The sequence below is a fragment of the Chlorocebus sabaeus genome, chromosome 25, assembly GCF_047675955.1.
Source record: "Chlorocebus sabaeus isolate Y175 chromosome 25, mChlSab1.0.hap1, whole genome shotgun sequence".
In the NCBI taxonomy this organism is placed as follows: Eukaryota; Metazoa; Chordata; class Mammalia; order Primates; family Cercopithecidae; genus Chlorocebus; species Chlorocebus sabaeus.
Window position 1 is genome coordinate 23,412,719 of NC_132928.1, and position 22,586 is coordinate 23,435,304.

Below are 22,586 nucleotides of genomic sequence, written 5' to 3' on the forward strand. Positions count from 1 at the left end.
CTTGCTAGGACTGCGTTGCAGCAATATGCTTCCATCTTTATAAGACACATCAGAGTTTATTAGAAAATCCACCTGACTTGAACTTCTGAGGCATTTATCCTCTCTGGACTATATTTTTCTTGTATCTCATTATAAGAATTTTGGATTGGATCATTTCCAGCATCCTTTCTGCTCTAAAGTCTCACGGTTTTGTGTATTACATGTCATCCACAACTCTGCTTTAAATAGCAAAGTCAGAATAATTGAAGTCTGTGCCTTATTCTCTGTTTCCCCACCAGTCGGGATTGTGCCTGTACCTAGCATGTGCTTGGTACATGTTTGTGGCATGGATAAATGAGTGATTTAAGGTGCTGTGTTACATATGCATGGTGTATACATGCATCGTGTCCAGTCCTTACTACATGCAAACACTTGCCGATGATGATAAGATAATTTGCTCAAAACGACTCTTCAGCCTGTAGTTCCAGCATTTTGGAAGGCCAAGGCAGACAGATGGCTTGAGCCTAGGAGTTTGAGACCAGCCTGGGCAACATACATATAGAGACAAGATTTTGCTATGTTGTGTATATGCATATGTGTGTGTGTGTGTGTGTATTTTATATATATATGTGTGTGTATATATATGTGTGTGTGTATGTATATATATATGTGTGTGTATATATATGTGTGTGTGTGTGTGTGTGTATATATATATATATAAATTAGCTGGATGTGGTGGCATGTGCCTGTAGTCCCAGCTACTCGGGAAGCTGAGGTGAAAAAATCGTTTGAGCCTGAGAGGCAGAGATTGCAGTGGGCCATGATCACTCCACTGCACTCCAACCTGGGTAACACAGTGAGGCCCTATTTCAAAAAGAAGGCACTTTGCCTGCTCCTGCTCAGAGGCTACTGGGGATGGATTCACGCTGATGCTTCCTACTGAGGTCTGGGTTCAGGGCTCCATCTGCCAAGCCCTGGGACATGTGGCCCCCTTATCTCTGCTTCGAGCTGACAGACTCCTGCCCCGAGGGTAACGTGCTAGGGGAGAGCAAACAGTGATAACTGAAGTTATAACATCTGTAACATCAACAGGAAGCTCTTTTTGATGGTTTATCACCCACTGGAAAAATAACTTCTGATGGAGGTCGATAACACACTTTCACCTCCTACCCCACCCACTAGCCCATTTCGTAAGATAACAGCCTCCTTCCTAAGCCTCCCCACTCTGTGCATAGTCTCCTACATTTGTGGGACACAATGTTTCACAGAAAACACAGCTGCTGTCTGTAGGATAACTGTTTTCTCTATTTTAAAGTAGGGAATGTTATGTCAACAGGATTGGGGATTTTTTTTTCTTTTTTTGCCCAAGCCCCAGGCTTGCAAAATAATAATAAGACTGCATGTGCAGCTTTCATATGAGGTGTCGGAAATAGGATTGGGGAATTTTTGACAAGGGAGAAAAAACGCTACCCTCTATGCAATCACCCTAATACATTTTTGTGTAATGCCTTGTCTGCATACTTGCATTTAAAAGAATAGATTTCCACATTATAAGGAAGGATCATTTAAAATCCACCATTCTGGTTATGTCACCCTCTGCTCAGAATTCTCCAGTGGCTTCCCTTTGCAATTAGGTTCCCTGGGTAACCTCACTGTGTTACCCAGGTTGGAGTGCAGTGGAGTGATCATGGCCCACTGCAATCTCTGCCTCTCAGGCTCAAACGATTTTTTCACCTCAGCTTCCCGAGTAGCTGGGACTACAGGCACATGCCACCACATCCAGCTAATTTTTTTATATATATATACACACACACACATATATATACACACACATATATATATACATACACACACACATGAAACCCAAGGTCCTGAACAAGGTCTATAAGGCTTGTCCCCTCTGATAGTCGTGTGCCCTTTCCACTGTACTTCTGCCACTTTGCTTTCTTTTCTGTCTTCACACTCTACCAGGCTTTCAGGATGTTTGCAAATGTGGGTGCCTCTGCATCCAAACAGTTTTCATAGTACTTGTAATGGCTGCTAAATATTGTGCCTTGCTGGCGGAGCGCGGAGGCTCAGGCCTGTAATCCCAGCACTTTGGGAGGCCAAGGAGGCAGATCACGAGGTCAGGAGTTTGAGACCAGCATGACCAACATGGTGAAACCCCGTCTCTACTAAAAATTCAAAAATTAGCCAGGCATGGTAGTCACGCCTGTAATCCCAGCTACTCAGGAGGCTGAGGCAGGAGAATCACTTGAACCTAGGAGGCGGAGGTTGCAGTGAGCCGAGATTGCACCACTGCACTCCAAACTGGGCGATAGAGAGAGACTCCATCTAAAAAAAAAAAAAAATTCCTTGCTGATATAACCTTACATTCCTAACCATTCCTTTGGGTCATCATTCAGTCATTCCCAGGGTTTTAGTATTGGTAACTACACTGTGATGGATACCTTTGTACATACTACTTTTCTGGTTTATTTTAGATTATTTCCTTAAAGTTCCAGGAGCAGATATTGAAGTTAAAGGAAACATCTTTACTCTTGCATCATATTGACCTTCTGCTTTCATTTCAAGTCCGTTTTACTACACCACTAGCAGCATTTGAGTGTATCTATTTCACTGCAACCTAGATAGCAATGAATTATCATTTTTCAGTAATTATATCTCCACCAGTTTTTAAATGTATTTTAAAAAATCTATTATTTGCAATAAAATATTTTACTATTTTTCAGCACCAGCCACTATATCAGCTGCTCTATATATACTTCTTTAATCCTCAGAACAACCTCACAAGGAATATATCATGAACACTATTTTAAGATGAAGAAACTCAAGACTGGGGAGGTTAACTTGCTCAATGTCACAGAGTTGTGCAAGTAGCAGAATCAGGATTTGAATTCAGATCATTTATTATTGTTATTATTACTTCAAAAGTCATTTGCTTTATGCAATATTTGTCTACCTTCTGCATCCCCCCAGCTATTTGGCTTTTTGCACAGTCAACATGTCATGGCTTAGGGTGCAGTCCAGCAGGTCTAGACAGAATGACGACACGGCTTCATGTGTGTCTTTAGGACAGCATTCTATAGACAGTCGCTTCCTGCCCCCCAGGCACCTCTACCACCCTTCCCCTGCCTTTCAGAATAAACTTTTCATTGATTGAAGGCCTCACTCTATACACTGAAGTTTAACCCTAATGACAGGTGCATTAAAATGTCCACCTTACAGAGTTAAGATTCAAAGAACTCATATGAAGTACTCTGTTAACTAGAAAACACTACAAATATCAGGCTTCGTTATATAACTTTATTTTATTTTTTATTTTTTTTGGAGACAGGGTCTCACTCTGTTGCCCAGACTGGAGTGCAGTTGCATGATCATGGCTCACTGCAGCTTCAACCTCCTGGGCTCAAGCCCTTCTCCTGTCTCAGCCTCCTGAGTAGCTGGGACTATAGGCCCAAGCCACCAAGCTTGGCTAATTTTTAATGTTTAAAAACATTTTTAAAATATTTTGTAGCTACAGGGTCTCACTATGTTGCCTAAGCTGGTCTCAAAGTCCTAGGTTCAAGGGATCCTCCTGTCTCGGCCTGCCAAAATGCTGGGATTACAAACATGAGCCACTGCACCCAGCCTGTTACGTAACTTTAAATATGGGTTAACTATCCCTTACCCAAGACGCTTATGACCAGAAATATTTCAGATTTGGTTGGCGGGGGAGGGTTGAATTTTGGAGTATTTTCATATACATAATGAGATATCTTGGGGATGGAACCCAAGCCTAAACAGGAAATTCACTTACGTTTCTTATGCACCTTAGATACATAGCCTGGAGGTAATTTTATGTAATATTTTGAATAATTTTGTGCATGAAACAAAGTCTGTGTACAGCAAAACCTCAGAAAGCAAAGGTGTCACTATCTCGGCACCCATGTGACCAATCTGGCTATTTGGCATCACCATCAATCATGGCTCTGAATTTACTTGCTAGTGATAAGCAATGATTTTCTTCCACTTATTCACACTTAAGTACTTAACAGAAAAAAATATAATGTGCCCTTAATACAGTGAAAAAACAATGTGTTCAGGGTAACTAAGCAACTACGTAGCATCCCTATAATACGTGTACCAGCTGTTAGACAACAGCAGCAACAAGCATCCCCAGGCTTTCAGTCTCCACTTATGATGTTGTAGCCTCAAGTTTCCAGGCTCAAGCAATCTTCCTGCCTCATGTGGCTAGGCCTACAGGCACTCACCACCATGCCCTGCTAACTTCTGAATTTTTTTATAGAGACAAGGTCTCACTATGTTAACCAAGCTGGTCTCGACCTCCTACCCTCAAGCCATCCTCCCTCCCTCCCATCCCAAAGTTCTGGGATTACAGATGTGAGCCACCGCACCCAGCCTCACCATGTTCTTTATAGGCACTTTTTCTGCAGTATTAATGTCACTTGATGGTCACTATTATCACAATCACCTTGAATAAGAACCATTTCAGCTATTTCACCATTGGTCAATGAATGAACAACCGTAGACCCATGAATGTTAAAAAGTTATTTGACATACACTTCTTCCTGCTTACTTACAGACTCTGAAGGTATATATTTTGCATATGTAAAGAGCTTAGACATCTTTTTTTTTTTTCATTTGACATGAGGAATCCTTCCAAGTCATCACCTGTTCATCATCCTCACTGAACATAGTTGCAGGCCAGAGTTCATGCCAGGCACGCACAGTTGTGTTTTTGTGTCATTGTTTTCCAAGCCCTGGCAACAACCTCTTCTCATCATCGGCAAATGTTTGCATGTAGTAGGGACTGGACATGATGCATGTATACACCATGCATATGTAACACAGCACCTTAATTCACTCATTTATCCATGCCACAAACATGTATCAAGCACATGCTTGGTACAGGCACAATCCCGGCTTGTGGGGATACAGAGAATAAGATACAGACTTCGATAATTCTGACTTTGCTATTTAAAGCAGAATTGTGGATGACATGTAATACACAAAACCATGAGATTTTAGAGCAGAAAGGATGCTGGAAATGATCTAACCAAAAATTCTTATAATGAGATGTAAGAAAAACATAGTCCATATAAGCCATCCTTCAGCTAAATTTCTTTTGAAAACCTTCCACACCCACACCTCTGTTCACTGCTTCCAGGATGCTGTTCAATAAAAATGTTTTTATATTTATTCTTTCCTGGTCTAAGGATATGCTGGTCACATGGCTGAATTAATGAAGTCACATTAGGGGGAAGTACATGGCATAAACATTTTTGATGAGAATTTCAGCTGGAAGACGAGCAGAACAGTTGACAAAGAATAACAAAATCTTGCAGTTGTCATCCAGTCCAACTTCCCTGCAGTTGGCGTGAACCTCTGGTACAAAAGGTTTATGAAACCAAGCATAAAAGATGTCCCTGGGCTGGGTGCAGTGGCTCATGCCTGTAATCCCAGCACTTTGGGAGATCAAGGAGGGTGGATCGCTTGAGCCCAGGAGTTTGAGACCAACCTGGGCAACATGGCAAAACCCCATCTTTACAAAAACATACAAAAATTAGCCGAGAGTGGTGGCATATGCCTGTGCATGCCTGTAGTCCTAACTACTTGGGAAGCTGAGGCGAGAGGATGGCTTGACCCCAGGAGTTCGAGGCTGCAGTGAGCTGTGATCATGCCACAGCACTCCAACCTGGGTGACAGAGCAAAATCCTGTCTCATTTAAAAAAAAAAAAAAGACTCCCTCGTGATCCATGTTTTTCTGTTAGCATAATAATGCACTGGTAAGAAATTCACTTATAGAAAACAACAAGCTTTTGCCTCTCGCAGCAAGTGTACACTTACGCACGCCCGTTGCATTAGCACATCTAAGCACAGTTATCCTCTCCTTGGATCCTTAATTCCTATAAGTACTGTCTCATCAGCTGTAGTCAGTGTCTTTCTGGGGCAATAATGCCAAGGCAGTGATGTTTCGTCAGCATTAAAGACTTGTTCTGGCCGTGCATGGTGGCTCATGCCTGTAATCCTAGCACTTTGGGAGGCCGAGGCGGGTGGATCACTTGAGGTCAGGAGTTCAAAACCAGCCTGGCCAACATGGTGAAACCCTGTCTCTACTGAAAGTACAAAAATGTTAGCCAGGCGTAGTGGTGGGCACCTGTAATCCCAGCTACTGGGAGGCTGAGGCAGGAGAATTGCTTGAACCCAGAAGGTGGAGGTTGCAGTGAGCAGAGATCTCCTGCCTGGGCGACAGAGCGAGACTCTGTCTCAAAAAACAAAACAAAACAAAAGACTTGTTCTGGCATCAGATTTCATCAGCCATGACCTTGGCAAACTCATCAATGAATTTCTCTGTTGCTTTATAACCAACAGATGCTTTGTCACCACAATTGTTTAAAAATTTAATGCTGTATCTTTACTTAAATTTCTGCCACCAGCCTGTTGAATTTTCACAGGTCTCTTCAATTTTCAGTCCATCACAATAGATCTGTGCTTGTTTCATGGTCAGCATACCATTAATGGCATATGTCCACTGCTGATGATTCACTCTTTTCATACACGATTGAGGTCTTCATTTTTAGCTGTATGCAGTGTTTTTCTTTTTTTCATTAACTTCTGTTCATCACTTTCAGCACAGGACTCTAACAGTTTATTCTTGTTTCTTCATGTCATATATGTTGGCCATTCCAACACCATACTCTCCAGCAAGACGCTACACACTTACACTGCTGTCTGGTTTCTCCAGAAGCTTGATGTTCTGTGCTATAGATAAGCATGAATGCTTCCTCTTTTTCTTATCACTGTTACCCGTAGAGATATCTGCAGGCCTTCTGGACATTTTCAACAATATGTTTACACCACAGGCAGAGAATGAGCAAAAAAAAAAAAAAAAAAAAAAAACACACACACAGTGAGTAATGCACACAATTTTGACCCCGCGTAGGGCATTGTGGGAACAGGCTGTTGGCATATCTGACCCTGTTATTACCCTTTGTGGGTGTGCCTGTGTGAAGGGAACCTGGGCACGTGCAGAAAAAATACATCACCACTGAGGGGGCTGAGAAGGTCTTTTTCCTTTGGGAATGCTGAATAAACTGTGTGTTCTGTGCCTACATTTCAACTGAGACCTGTCACGTGAGGTCGAATTGAAGTTTTCTGCTTACGGCATCATGTTGGCACTCAAAAAGTTCCAGCTTTTGGAACATTTCAGATTTCAGATTTTCAGAGTAGAGGTACCCAACCTGTAATAATATAAAGGAAATGGAGGATGACTCCTGAGTGCAGGGTTTCCTTTGGAAGTGATGAAAATGGGCTGAAAATGATTGTGGCGTACAACAATGGGTAGTTGCATAGCTCTGTGAATAGACTAAAAACCATGGAATTGTGCACTTTTAATTGGTGAATTGTATGGTATGTGAATTCTATCTCATAAGGCTGATATTAAAAAGAATCATATAAAACATTTGCTTTGCTACTATGGCCAGTATGCCATCCCTCCAAGTGACTCTGACGTTCATTCATTCATTCATCCATTCATTCATTCATTCCACAGATATTTCTTGATAGTTCATTATACATGTGGCTCTGTGCTAAGCACTTGGGATACAGAGTTGAAGAAGATAGACACTGTATCCTCAGGCAACTGGAAACATAGACTTTAGATAAAACATTGCACTGAGGTGTGATGAATTTTGTATTAGGGAAAGTTAAAAGGAGACAAGGAATATACAGCAGAGGGTCCCATCACAGTCTTTGGTCAGAGAAGGTCCCAGCTCTGATTTAGGGAGTGGAGGGAGGATTCTGGGCAGAGGAAAGGGCATAAAGTCCCATGAGAGAGAAAGTGCCCAGTGCATTTGAAAAACTGAGAGCCAGCCAAGATAGAAGGGAGCGGGTAAGAGGCCGTGAGGAATGATGAAGCTGCAGAGGTGGGAATGGGCCGGACTACGGAGGCCCTTGTAGGCTGTGTTAAGGAGTTTGGATTTAACCAACAGACAATGGTAGCTAGTTGGTCAGTCAAAAGGAGGCAAGATCAAGTTCTTTTTAGAGGAACCCTGTGATTGCAACGTGGAGAATAGACTGGAGGAGATAAAGAGGCCGTTAAACAGATGTTTTAAATATGTAGGTGGTAGAAACAATAGAATTTGGTGATTGAACTTCTTTGAATGGAGATGGCAGGGAGAGAATCCCAGGGCGACTCATAGATTTCCAGCTTGGGCAAGTGGGTGGGTGGTGGTGAGACAGGGATTCATGGAGGAGCAGTGGGATACTTTCCTTTCACATGTGTTGAGTTTGAGAACACGGGGCCCAATATGCATAGTGACAAAAACTCATACTCCGAAGCCCAACAGGCTCTTCCACCTTATTGCTGTGTGATCTTGGAGAAGTTACCTAAGCTGTCTGTGGCTCCACTTCTTACAGATGATAATAATAACAATAATAACAATAATAGCTTTCTGAAGTGCTGTCATGAGAATTTTGAGTTAATATATGTGAAATGCTTTCAATGTATCTGGCCCACTTAAAGACTATACAAGTCTTTATCATTATCATCATGATTGTTGCTATGATATGCCCAAAATATGAGGTCCAGGAAACAGATGTATGCACCAGTCTGCTGCTGGCAATGTAGATTTTAGTGGCATCAGCAAGCAGATGGCATTTGAAGCCTTGGGAGTAGAGTGAGAGGGCAAAGGGCCAGGATAGACCCCTCAGGCGCTCCCACATCAGAGAGACAGGTGGAGCCTGCCGAGGAGATCCTAAAGGCCTGGTAAAGACACAGGAGGAGCCAGGCATGGTGGCTTATGCCTGTAATCTCAGCACTTTGGGAGGCTAAGGCAGGTGGATTGCTTGAATCCAGGAGTTTGTGACCAGCCTGGGGAATATGGCGAAACCCTGTCTCTACCAAAAATACAAAAATTAGCTCCCCGTGGTAGAGCACACTTATAGCCCCAGCTACTTGGGGGGTTGAGGCATGGTAGGGGGGATTGCTTGAGTCCAGAAGGTTGAGGTTGCCGTGAGCTGTGATCACACCACTGCACTCCAGCCTGGGTAACAGCAAGACCCTGCCTCAAAAAAAAAAAAAAAAAAAAAAAGACACAGGAGGAATGCAGTGGGTGTATACAAATGCTAAATACAGATGCTGAGCCATGAAGAGCATTCATGAAATGTTAGGGCTTCTGGTTGTCACCCTACTTTCCTTGGGCAGTCAAGACCGCCTCCAGTTGTGGTGTTTCCAGGGGACATGCTGAAATTCAGTAAATTGAGTTTTTAATATCTATGCCCAGAAACATATTTTCAGAGTATATTAGGGGAGTATGGTGTTTTTACAAAGCCTGAAATACATCCTGTTTTTTGTTTTGTTTTGTTTTGTTTTGTTTTGTTTTTGAGACGGAGTCCCACTGTGTTGCCCAGGCTGGAGTGCAGTGGCGCGATCTTGGCTCACTACAACCTCCGCCTCTGGGTTCAAGCTATTCTCCTGCCTCAGCCTCCCTAGTAGCTGAGATTACAGGCTCTTACCACCACGCCTGGCTAATTTTTTGTATTTTTAGTAGAGACAGGGTTTCACTGTGTTAGCCAGGATGCTCTCGATCTCCTGATCTTGTGATCTGGTCGCCTCGGCCTCCCAAAGTGCTGGGATTAGAGGCGTGAGCTACTGTGCCCAGCCCATTCTCTTGTAAAAACAAAAATCCTCTTGGAATACGGGCCTTGTTTCTACATTCATCAGTTTTGTATGTTTGGACCTTTGTACATTGAATTTGTCCTTTCCTCCTTCTGGGCTAGATTTTCTTCCACTGTTTTGTGCCAGTTTTAAATTCCCACCTAGATCATCAGCTCCTTAAGGAAATGAAAAATTAGGGACAGTATGAACTATTTATTTGTTGAGTTCCTGTTTATGAGGATCTGTTGCTAAATGGTACCTGAGACAGGTTCTAAAAAAAGAAAAAGGTATTAACTCATAATGGCTTCTTCCATCTAATGATGGCAAAATGGCAACTGATTTAGTTCAATTGACCAATGGGAAATAATCCTTTATAACATAAGCAGTTATAATCAATTTAATAAGTTGTTCATTTTTTACACTTTTTTCTTTTTCTTTTCTTTTTTTTTTTTTTTTTTTTTGAGTTGGTGGTCAGGGGGCGTCCCACTTCGTTCCCGAGGCTGGAGCGCAGTGGCATGATCATAGCTCACTGCAGTCTTGGCCTCCTGGGCTCAAGGGATCCTCCTGCCTCAGCTTCCCTAGTAGCTAGGACCACAGGCATGCACCACCAGGCCTGGCTACTTATTTTTTTTTGGTAGAGACGTGGTCTCGCCATGTTGCACAGACTGGTCTTGAACTCCTGGCCTTAAGTGATCCTCTCACCTTGCCCTTCCAAAGCGTTGGGATGACAAATGTGACTGACTCACTGCTCAACGCCTTTTTTTTTCTTTTTCTTTTTTTTTTTTTTTTTGGCATTTTTGACAGCATCTTATAGTTTACAGAATATTATCATATAATATCATCAGTATGATGGCTAATATTGAGCATCAATTTGATTGGATTGAAGGACACAAAGCATTTTTCCTGGGTATGTCTGTGAGGATGTTGCCAAAGGAGATTAACATTTGAGCCAGTGGACTGGGAGAGGCAGACTCACCCTCAATCTGAGTAGACACCAGCTAATCTGCTGCCAGCATGGCTAGGATAAAAGCAGGCAGAGGAACCGTGAAGGACTAGACTGTCCTGAGTCTTCCGGCCTTCATCTTTCTCTCGTGCTGGATTCTTCCTGCCCTTGAGTATCAGACTCCAAGTTCTTCAACTTTTGGACTCTTGGACTTGTACCAGTGGTGTGCCAGGGGCTCTTGGACCTTCAACCACAGACTGAAGGCTGCACTGTCACCTTACCTGCTTATGAGGTTTTGGGACTCCGACTGACTTCCTTGTTCCATAGTGAAACTTCACCTTGTGATAGTGTGAGCCAATACACCTTAATAAACTCCCCTTTATATATACGTCTATCTTATTAGTTCTGTCCCGCTAGAGAACCCTGACTAATAAAATCAGCCAGTACCTATCAATGTCATTATTATTTCCATTTTACAGGTGAGAAAGCCTGGACTCACAGAAATTAGTTACCTTGCCAAGTGTGGTACACAGTTGGGCCAAGACTGATGGCTGATAGGACAGGGGTGAACCAGTGGTGGGGAGGGCAATCTGGCGTTCAAGGGGCGCATTGTCTATGGAGGACTTAAAAATAATAAAACCAACTAAAGGCAGTCTGCTTTTTATGATCACCAGGCACCAGCAATTCTAAATTTCAGTGATAAAATACTCCTCCTCAGTGGACACGAGAAGCTGGCTTCTCCTATTCCCCAGTACAGTAGAAGCATTAAGAGAGCAGGCAAGTCTCATTTTCAGATATATGGGTGATTTCTCTCAGGACTGTGCAAAGCATTTCATGTTCCAAGTCCCTGCCTTTGTTAAAACATAGATGTATTATTTTTTCTTTGGAGATGTTCAGAGCTTTCCAGAATTATGCTTTCCCAGGAGAGATAACAACAGTCACGTAGCCAAATGTCTAGCAGTGCTTCTGCCTACTGAACAGAATTTCCTGAGAATCTTCTGGAAAAGCAGCACCTGGTTTCTCATTCTGCAAAATGCACTCAGCAGCTCCTCTGAGAGAAGCGTGTATATAGGGGGATGGCAGGAGAGAAAGGCAGTTCTCCCTGCCAGGTGGGTGACGGGCAAGGGTATGGACCCTTCTACTGAGGGTGAGCTGGTAGAATTTCTCTCAATGCTTGAGACCGAGAAGTTTATCATTCCCCTGACCCCCTGGCTTTAGCTGCAAATGTCCAGAATTCCCCCATCCTAACTGAGAAGGGCAGTTGCTTGCCCAAAACCCACAAAGACTAATTCTGTAGTGAAGAGTCCCTCAACTGCTAGGGTGACCAGCAGCCCAGGCCTGAGGGCTTTCCTGGAACCTGAAACTTTCAATGCTAAAACTAGGATGGTCCCAGGTCAACCAGGAGGGTTGGTCACTCTTCTAGTTGCTGAGATTTTGAAATCAATATTTAGTGTTCATTCTACTGTTATTGGAATTGCCTTGAGCCCTGGCTTGGGACATTGAGGGCCTGAGCAGTATCTTTATTTTAGATATCTACAGAAGCCAGAACAAAGGCAAGCTTACCTATGAAGCCCAGGAAGATCCTGCAGTAGGTTTTCTCAGCAGCAGTGTGATGGACATTTGGGGCTGGATAATGCTTTTTTGTGGGGCTCTGTCCTGTGCGTTGAAAGATATTTGGCAGCGTTACTGCCCTCTATGCATTAGATGCCAGTAGCATATTCCCCACCCAGGTGTGACAATCAAAACACACCTTTAGGAATTGCAAATATTCACTGGGATGGCGGTAAGGGTGGCAAACTTACCCCCAGGTGGGAAGTACTGCCCAAGAGAGACATGTCTTGCTACCTCATTAAGCATTTGGAGCTGTTGAACACAAATCAAGGCAGTCAGAAAGCGCATCCCGGCTTCAGGCTGGGCATAACCATCCTATTTGCCACATAAAAGTCTAGTGGCTGCTCTGCACCGTTTCTGGATAGAAGCAGAGTTAGTTTGGTCATGGGGGCCCCCGTGGGACAGTGTTGCCCAGACAGGTACCCCTTTAAACCAGTTCTTCCCACAGGGGTGTCACAAAGAATACTTCTTGTCCTATGGGATGCCCCCTGGGGAAATAAAAGAGAATTCGAAAAATACTATATGGACATTCACAAAGTACCTTATACAGTGAACGCTTTGAGAAGTGCTGAAATAAAGAAACCTGTTTAAAATTTCCACCAAGTTTTACACCGAGGTCAACCTATCCATTAAGGTTTACATATAATTGGCTCAATCCCTTGAACTGTGGCGTCTTTAGATACTCTGGGACCCACCCTGAGATTCTGAGAATTTCCAGAGGGTGTATCTTCTCAAGGTCACTTCGACTCTGAGTTCAGCTTCCCCTTAAATTCTCCAGCTCATTCATAGTGCACCTCTTGCCACTTCTGCCTTATTTCTGCTCTATGCTGATAGAGTTGTGGATTTCAGTCCCCTCTTCATGAATTTCCCTTCCCCAAAATACCCTATAAGGCATGTCTGTGTTCAGTGGCTTTACTGAGGTTTGTGGTGGTGAAAGCCTTTTACATCGCCATGATTTTAGCCCCTTTTCCCCCTCAAAACTTTTCTTTTATTTCCCTCACCCCCTCCACCTCACCCCAGCTCAACTCTTCTCACTTTATTGTACAAAACAACTTTGCTTTCCTCTCCTTATTTGGTCTTGAAACTACTTTTACATTTTCAAAGCCTTGTTAACAGGTAGCCATATAATTCGTCGTCCAAACTATGACACTTTTGAGAGTGAAAGTGGACCTAGTAATAACTTCGCTGGCCGACAGGTGTACAGCAGGAAAGTCCTAGGCAATCAGGTCACATGGGCTGTCTGCCCTGCACTTGCAGGTTATCAACACAGAAAAGGTGCACAGAAATGTTAGTTTCCTTTCTACCTTCTCTTCCCCTCTCCAGTCCCCGTAAGTGGAATGGAACCACGGAGTATGTATTTTCTTATCGATGTGAACCATTCCACCCTCCTTAGAAGACAAAAGTAGCTGTCATCTGTTGCAGGTGCAACTGGCTGGGGGTGGCGTCACAGATGGTAAAAGAATTTACCAAGACAGTAGTGAGTTAAAGAAAGCAAGCTCATTACGGGGAGAATATGTTGCAAGGAGGCAATGGGCAGCACAGCAGAGAAGGGGCTGTCCACAAAGAGGCAGGGACTGGAGGGAGGTTTTCTAGGGTTGTACTGGAGGGGCTATGTGCAGAATGAGGTCGTGCTGTTGGGGCTATGTGTAGCGCGAGGTATTTGGGAACAGGATGTCGTGCCAGTGGGTTGTCAGTGATTAGCTGTCCGGCAGAACAATTGCTCTCCCCACCTGAGGCCCCCTCCAGGTTGCTGCTCACTTATCTTATTAGGAATCCACATCATCAGCTTTGGTTTTAAATGAAAATTTCTTCTTCTACATTACCCTTTGCTTATTCATCATTTCCCAAACTTATTTGATCATAGGTCTCATTTAATCTCTCTATCCCTACCCCCATTAATATCTCTCATAACGTCTCTCATAACTAGAAAAATACGCTTTGGGAAACTTTGAGATCAGAGCTAGGAAGAACTATCTACATTGCCACTAAAATCTCCTTGGATGAAGACAGGATTAGGGTGGAGAGACCAGGAGTCATGTTCTAGAGTCCTGTGTGGAACCAGAATAAAATCTGATGCCTCTGACAGACTGAATGGATCCCTCTTGACCCAGATTCCCCAGAAAAACTTTAAGTTTCCCTGGCTTTGATGAGATAGGAGGTTAGACAAGCCTCAGTACCCCCTCTTTTTTTTTTTTTTTTTGAGACGAAGTCTCACTCTGTCACCCAGGCTGGAGTGCAGTAGCCGGATCTCGGCTCACTGCAAGCTCCGCCTCCCGGGTTTATGCCATTCTCCTGCCTCAGCCTCCCGAGTAGCTGGGACTACAGGTGCCTGCCACCTCGCCCGGCTAGCTTTTTGTATTTTTTAGTAGAGACGGGGTTTCACTGTGTTGGCCAGGATGGTCTCGATCTCCTGACCTCGTGATCCGCCCGTCTCGGCCTCCCAAAGTTCTGGGATTACAGGCTTGAGCCACCGCGCCCGGCCAGCACCCCCTCTTTTTGTTGTTACCAGGCTTTCTAAGAGATAAACAGAAACCAACACCTGAAAAACAAAGACTGGAAGATCCTTTCATGGACTTCAGCAGATCACCTGACACCATGGCCAGACTCCACTCCCTTATCACGGGTTCATCATGAAAACTGAGCGGCCTGACAAAGAATTCCATCCTGTCCTGATAACTGACCACTGACGGGCTCTGACTGGTTTACAGAGATTAAGCGCAAAATGGCTTTGTGCCTTATGTTTCACCTTTTGACATACAGCGCCTAAATTTACTGTATTTTAACACTGTCTCTACAAACATGGGTCCTATGTAACATATATGTTTATCCACTACACATGCATTAGGATCCCTCATAAATATTTATAAGATTGTCCTATAACCTACTGAATATGTATGTACAGCCAATCTCACTAGGCATAAATCTCAGCCTCTTCCTTCTGTCTCTGAAGTGTCTGCTTTCAGTTTCAGCCAGAGGCTTCACTTCCCTGTCTGCAGGCTGTAACCTTTTTGTTTTGAGATAGAGTCTGGCTCTTGTTGTCCAGGCTGGAGTGCAGCGGTGCAATCTTGGCTCACTGTAACCTTGACCTCCCAGGTTCAAGCGATTCCCCTTTCTCAGCCTCCCAAGTAGCTGGGGTTACAGGAGCATGCCACCATGCCCGGCTTATTTTTGTATTTTTAGTAGAGACAGGGTTTCATCATGTTGGTCAGGCTGGTCGCAAACTCCTGGCCTCAAGTGATCCGTCCACCTCGGCCTCCCAAAATGCTGGGATTACAGGCATGAGCCACTGCGCCCGGCCCAGGTTGTAACCCTTTACAAGAAAGAAAGTTCTCCTTTTTTAAAATTTACAGATATCAATAATTTTAAGTAGACACCCCTATAAATTAGGGGAATATCTAGCTAGCAGATAAGAGATTTGCAGATAAGAGCAACAAGATTGTACAGAGTGGTAGAACCAGAGGCATATGCCTCTAAAGACCAGGGCTCTGGATGGATTCTCCATGGAATATGCCGGGAAACACTGTCTCCAGTCACTGATTCCCAAACTCAGGTACTGATTTGAATGAGAATCTTCAGAAATCCCTGGAGGGACCAAAGGTGCTGAACATATCCAGACAGCAGTCTTCCAGAGCCCTGTGTGTCATGGCAGTCTAAACGGTAGTTCTTCTTTTTGGTCCCTTTGGTCCTGGGGCCAAGCCCAGTCCTTGCTAAAGCAGATATAGGCCACTAAAAAACCGAAACACCGATGGTTGGGTCCCCACTGCCTTCTGCACCCCTTCTGTGTAATGTCCCATGCTCCCCACCCTATCACCAAGACCAGGCCAAGCTGAGGGTACAGGGCAAGCAGCTGCCCATTCTGAGACCACATGTGGATGGAGAGGCGTGTTCCCAACATGCTGGTCCTGGCGAGAGGCCTAAGACTTGTTGAGTCCCGGATCCCTGTTGTCCCACAGGCAGGACTTGCCTGTCCCTATCCTCTCACCACCTCTAACTATCAAGCCCATTAGACTTCTCCCTAGGTGGATGAAGATGAAAGAAGAGGTGGGGTTGCCAGAGCAAGACTCAAGGTAGAAGGCTTCTGGCCTTGTTAATCTTTGACCAACCTCCCCAGGCACCTTTCCCACGGCCACCATTGGTCCAGTCTGTGGGGTCCCTGCCATCCAGAGACTGACCTCAATATGGATTTCTCTCTTCTGCCTGGTGTCCTGCCTTCTAGCTATCTCCAGAGAAGCATGCAAGTCCTTTTGCTTTGAGGGTTTAACCACTGGGCATTCCTGCATTACTACCTTCTCTACTTCCACTCTTGACCCTACAGTCTGGCTCAATACAGAAAAATCTTTTCAAAACACAAGCCATGCTGGAAACTTTCCATTTTCCAAGCCCCCTCATAATAGTGAAGAACGCTGACTCCCTCCACATCGTTGCTCTGACCCCTGCCACCCCCAACTCCACTCCAGACACATTCATCTCCTCGCTTTTCTTTGACCATGCCAGGTACACGTCTACCTCAGGGCCTTTGCACTGCCTTTCCTCCTGTCTGAAATACTCTTTCCGCATTTATCATCAGGTGTCACATTCTTACCTTTTTTTTAGGTCAGATGTCAGTGAGGCCTTCCCTGAACACCTGATACAAACTAGCAACCCACTGTCACCTTTTACAAGGAAGTGTAGGGTAGAGAATGCTTGCTTTATTTCCCCATAGCACATCCTACCATCTGATATTTTGTGTGTTTGTGTGTTTCTTTGTTCATTCTAGAAGGTAAGCTCTGTGAGGACAAGGCTTTGTCTGTTGGGTTCACTGCTATATTCCCAGGACCTAGATCATGGAAGTGCTTAATGAGTATTTGTGAATGATGAAAAGAAGGAGTGAATCAATTGTAAAGTTCCAGTCATCTACCACAGTTCCCACGGGAGCTGTCTCTGGCCAGCGATGACACACAGCCCACTTCCCGCTTGGCACTCCTTCCCTGCCCTCTTTCTCAGGTGGCCCCCATGCTTCCTGGGAGCTCACCAATTCCTCAGTAAAAAGCACTTCCCGGGCACCTGCAGCCCCGCTGTGCCTCCTCCCCTGCACCTGGCATATTGTCCAGCAACTGTACTGTGCAGACACAGCAGACAGTCAGCCACGCACTTGATCACAGACATGAGCATGACTCCTAAGTTGACTCCCACGGGGTGTTAACTCCTGATAGGGCAAGACTGGAGAGACAAAAGCAGCTGGGCCTGAAATGGTCTGAATCCCCCTCCTCGGCCCTTTTGCCCCAGGAGGGGCAGGAGCTCAGAGGGTTCCCTTATTGGCCAGTCTGTCTCACCCCCTGCCTCTGGGGCTGGGGGTGGTCTGGATGAGCATGTCCTGTGTCTCTTGTATGTCACTCCTTCCTCTTAGAACTGTACTTTGATTCTAATAAATTAGAAGAAATGTCCAGCCATCCACCTCCATCAGAATATGTTTTTATTTTTTTTTGTTTGTTTGTTTTTTGTTTTATTTTATTTATTTATTTATTTTAGAGATGGAGTCTCACTCTGTTGCCAGGCTGGAGTGCAGTGGTGTGATCTTGGCTCACTGCAACTTCCGCCCCCTGGGTTCAATTGATTCTCCTGCCTCAGCCTCCCAAGTAGCTGGGATTACAGGCATGTGCCACCATGCCTGGCCAATTTTTGTATCTTTAGTAGAGACGGGGTTTCACCACGTTGGCCAGGATGGTCTCGATATCTTGACCTCGTGATCTGCCTGCCTTAGCCTCCCAAAGTGCTGGGATACAGGTGTGAGCCACCGCTCCCGGCCTATGTATTTTTTTTAACACACACATAAATCTAAAGCAAAGGGTATGCCACGATCCAGCTGGGGCCAGGTGTGACCCCCACTCTGAGCATCTCGTTGGCTTCCCATCAGTGGAATACAATGGAGGCATATTCCACTTGGTCTGGCAACGTCCTCCTAGGGTGATGAAAAGGGGGCATGTTGGTGTAGACAGCAAAGTCGTCCTCCTTCTGGGGGGCCAGGTTGATCACGTTGGAATATATGGCATCAGCATGGTGGGAAAGATCCTTTAGAGACAGAACCCTGGTTAGAGGCAGACCGCTGGGCCCCAGGGACTCCCAAAGACAAAACTAGGTCTAGGTAGGTAGGAAGCAGCAAGGAGGCCAGGAGCCCCCCTCTACGTGCGACTGGACTAGCTCCTTACCGAGAACTTGTGGGGAAAGTTGGCCTGATGCCTCAGTTGTTTCTTAAATAGTCCTAGAAAAATGGATAAACTCAGAGTCAGTCTGTGTTGGGTTAATAACCATCTTTACTCAGTTGTTTGCTGGATTTAGGGTTTAACTTCAAAATGCAAAATCCACCTCACTCAGCCTATTGGGCCTCTGAGACTAAGTTAAATTCCCAGGAAGACACAGGAGAAATGAGTACACTTTATAATTTATAATTTTGTTTATGATTTAGAAGAGATTATTTGGCATCAGTATTTCTTTTAGCTGAGGCATGTAGACCATAAGCGTATATGCAGATGGCTTATACTATATATCGCTTTCAGCATGAAGAACTTGTGTGATGAGTAAGTCTTATTGCTGTGCAGAGTCCCCAACAACTCTACAGAAGAGGTCTCATCTTCATATCTCCTTCATATTACCCTCCCACTACCTGCCCCCCACTCCGACAAGGCTGCCCATAGGAAAGACACCCCAGTCTCTGCCCCCAGTTTCTCCTCTCTTCATTCCCAGTTCCAGGGCCAGCTTGTTCAACTCACTCTCATGCCTCCATTTCTTCAGGGTCATGGACAAGAGACCCACCAGGAGCAAGATGAGGGCCACCGCAGCAATGGAGCCAGAAAGGGCTGTGGCTGCTGTGCTTGGCTGAAGGAAGCAACCAAGAGACATGAGGATCATCCAGCTGCTCTGGCTGGCTTTGGTGACCCTCCACAAAAGTGCCCTGGGGCCTCCTTGCCCCTGTAGGAGCTCTCCCACTTCCAGGCTTCCACCTCCTTAGTGGCCAACCATCTCCTGCCTCCATTTTAGCCCCTCTCTTCAGCTCTAGCCTCCATAGTCGTGGCCCCATTCACACCAGTCCCCACAGATCCCTTCCCCAGGAGCCCACCTTCCTCCTTCATGGGTCCAGCCCTTCTCTCACCCACCTGCTAAGTCCTTCAGGGTTAGTCTCTGGCTTCAGGGTGATGATGTTCTCTGCGTAAGGGAAAGGAGAGGAAAATAATATGAAGGAGATATGAAGGTAATTCTTGCACACCCATGCAAACGAGCTCTACAGAATCCTAAATGGTAATATTAGCTACTGTTTATTGTGAACTTAATATATACTGGGCACGTTCATTATCTTGTTTAATCTTCATAAGTAGACTTGAGATAGGGACAATCATTATTCCTATTATACAGTAAAGAAAAACAGCTCTCGGGGATCACACTTGCTCAGAGTTATAGGGCTGATAAGTGGCAGAGTTCGGACGCAAACCTCCATCTCTCTGACTTTAAATCGTGTGTTCATACACAGTACATTCTGCTGCCTCCATGTGATTGGTTCAATCCAGAGCTCTACCATTCTTACCAAGGATTAGCAGATATGATAGGAGGTCCAGAAAAAGAGATAGCCAGGATGGTGCAGTGCTAGGTACCTGGAGGAGGGGCAGTGGCTCACGCCTGTAATCCCAGCATTATGGGAGGGGCACGTGAAAGGGTTGACAGGATCAGGACATAGGCAAGGCCAGTAGAGCTACGACTAGGAAAAGGTGGCAGGCGTGAGAGCATGTCCATGCTCTGGTGGGGAAGGGGAGAATTATTCACACCAGGAAAGAATTTCTCCTGCCTCCAGGGATGGAGACACAAAGCCCATCCCCTCTCCAGCCACATTTCATCTGTAGATTCTCAGAGCTAGAAGGAATCTTAAACTCTCCCATTGTATAAGTGAGGAATCTTGGGAAGGCGCTTGCCTGAGGCAAGTACTGTAGCCAGGATTGGAGTCCGCATTTTGACTCTAAACCCAAAGCTCTCTTTACCTGCATTCAGGCTCCTTCCTGTTTATTTCCCATAAAGTGAAGCTGCATGATTCAGCCCTTATCGTGTGATACCCTACCTTGTTTTAACCTGAATTGACTCTCAGCTAGGATAGCCAGATAGACTCCATCTTGGCTCCTTCACTTGCAGCCCCTTACCCAACCTCCTTCCTCAAGGACTTAACTTGTGCAAGCTGACTCCCAGCACATCTAAAATGCAATTAACTGATAAGATACTGTGGCAAGCTGTATCCGCAGTTCCCAGAGCCCCTGCGTTTGTGTCCGGTTGATAGTACCCAAAGCCCGACGTCTATCACCTTGTGATAGATTTAAAACCCCTGCACCTGCACCTGGAACTGTTTGCTTTCCTGTAACCATTTATCCTTTTAAGTTTTTGCTTACTTCTGTAAGATTGTTTAAACTAGCCTCCCCTTTCTAAATCAAAGTATAAAAGAAAGTCTAGCCCCTTCTTCAGAGCCGAGAAAATTTTGAGCACTAGCCATCTCTTGGTCGCCAACTAATAAAGGACTCCTGAATTCATCTCAGAGTGTAGCGTTTCTCTATAACTCGCTTGGTTACAACAATAGCAGATAGCACCTCTCAGACCACATATCTTCAGGAGCTGGCTGCACAATGCAGAGACTGCAGCCAAGGTGGGGTGGGGGGAGCTCATTGGATCACTAGGGCAATTTATTAGCCACCTTGGATAAATTGCATCTGGGAACACAAATACCAAGTTTCACAGTCTTTGGGGGCACCAAGGCCAGATGGAATACTGTTGGGTATCCTAACAGCTCCCTTTCTGCCTTTTTCCCTGTCTCCCTTCTGAGTGACATAGCTGACCTCACCAAGTTTCCCTTTGACAGCTACTGGATGGAGGGTAGGAAGGGGTCTTGGAAACCAGACCTTCCCAGTGCCCAGGGCACCAGCCATGAATCACACAAGATGAGGCACCAAGTCACAGGGCATGATGTATAGGGGAGTGGGGTGGGGCAGATGACACACATAAGCCCTGAGCAATGAGAGGGGAACTTGGGTCACCAGCTGGGGGAGGCTGGTGGGAGTGGAGTACACCTGTTTACAGCAAGGGGGACACAGCATGAGGGTGTCTATCCAGGGCTAGAAAGGCAAGTACCTATCCTGGGCAGGCAGAGGAGGTGGGTAGGGGCAAGAAGAACAAAGGAGGATGTCATGAAAGTGCCTGAGATTTAAAGTTCAGTGACCTAGGTCTCAGACACTTCCTAACTGTGATCTTAGGACAAACACTTAACCTTTCTGAGCCTCATCTGTGAAATGGACAGAATATGAATATCTACCTCATGGAGTTGTTTAAGAACTCAGTGATCAGACTATTATTTAATGGTAACAACAAGCCAGGCACAGTGGCTCACGCTTATAATCCCAGCACTTTGGGAAGTCAAGGCAGGAGGACCGCCTGAGCTCAGGAGTTTGAGACCAGCCTGGGCAATATTAGACTAGACCTTGCCTCTACTTTAAAAAAAAAAAAAAAAATCAAAAAATTAGCTGGGTGTGCTGCTGCATGCCTGTAGTCCCAGTTTCTTGACAGGCTGAGATAGGAGAATCACTTAAGCTAGGGAAGTCGAGGCTGTAGTGAGCTATGATCACACCATTGTACTCCAACCTGGATGACAGAGCAAGACCCTGTCACAAAAACAAACAAACAAACAAAAAACAGGAATAGCAACCATTTGTATTGGTCTGATTTTCAGTTGGTCTTACCTGAGCAGAGTAATTGAGTGGGATTGTCCAGGGAGGCATTGCTGGCTCTCCAGTCCTGGAACCTATGGTTGGTCCAATTCATTTTGCCAAAGGGTCCATCCATGAGGTTCTTGTTCCAAGTATTGAGATTCCCGAGGGAAGTAGGTCCCCTTAGCTAGAAGCAGAGTTTCTGAGAGGTATTTAGCAGCAGCTGGTGGACACAGGACTCAGGGAGCTGGCCCCCCTCTTCCCCTCCATGTCTTTCATTCCTGCATGAGAACCTGTCAGATGGGGAGACTGTTAAAATCTCACCGCTGGAGGGGAGGGCCTCAAAAGCCATGGAGACAGCACCTCTCTCTTAGTGAAGGTATCTTCAGATAGAATTCAGCACAAGTCCAAAGGTGGCTCCCCAGCCCCTATCTGTCACATCACCCTCTCATCTATTAGTATCTGAAGTTACCTTGATCATTTATTTGTTTGCTTGATTACTGTCAGCCTCTCATCACGTGAATGTGAGCTTCATAAGAACAGAGACCTTATCTGTTTTGGCCAACATTTCATCCCCAGTGCCTAGAAAGTGCCTTATGCAATGAATAGGTCCAATACATATTTCTTCAATGAATGAATGAATGAATGAATGAATGAATGCCAAAGACTCCTTTATAAAAGCCAG

The 22,586-nt window shown here is 45.1% G+C and overlaps 1 non-coding gene across 1 annotated transcript; it reads right to left on the reverse strand.

Moving 5' to 3' along the window:
• Positions 1-1,345: 1,345 nt before the first annotated feature.
• Positions 1,346-1,431, reverse strand: LOC119619851 (small nucleolar RNA SNORD60). The gene has a single exon (XR_005236296.2). It is a non-coding gene; the product is annotated as a small nucleolar RNA SNORD60 (small nucleolar RNA).
• Between the last annotated feature and the right edge of the window lie 21,155 nt (positions 1,432-22,586).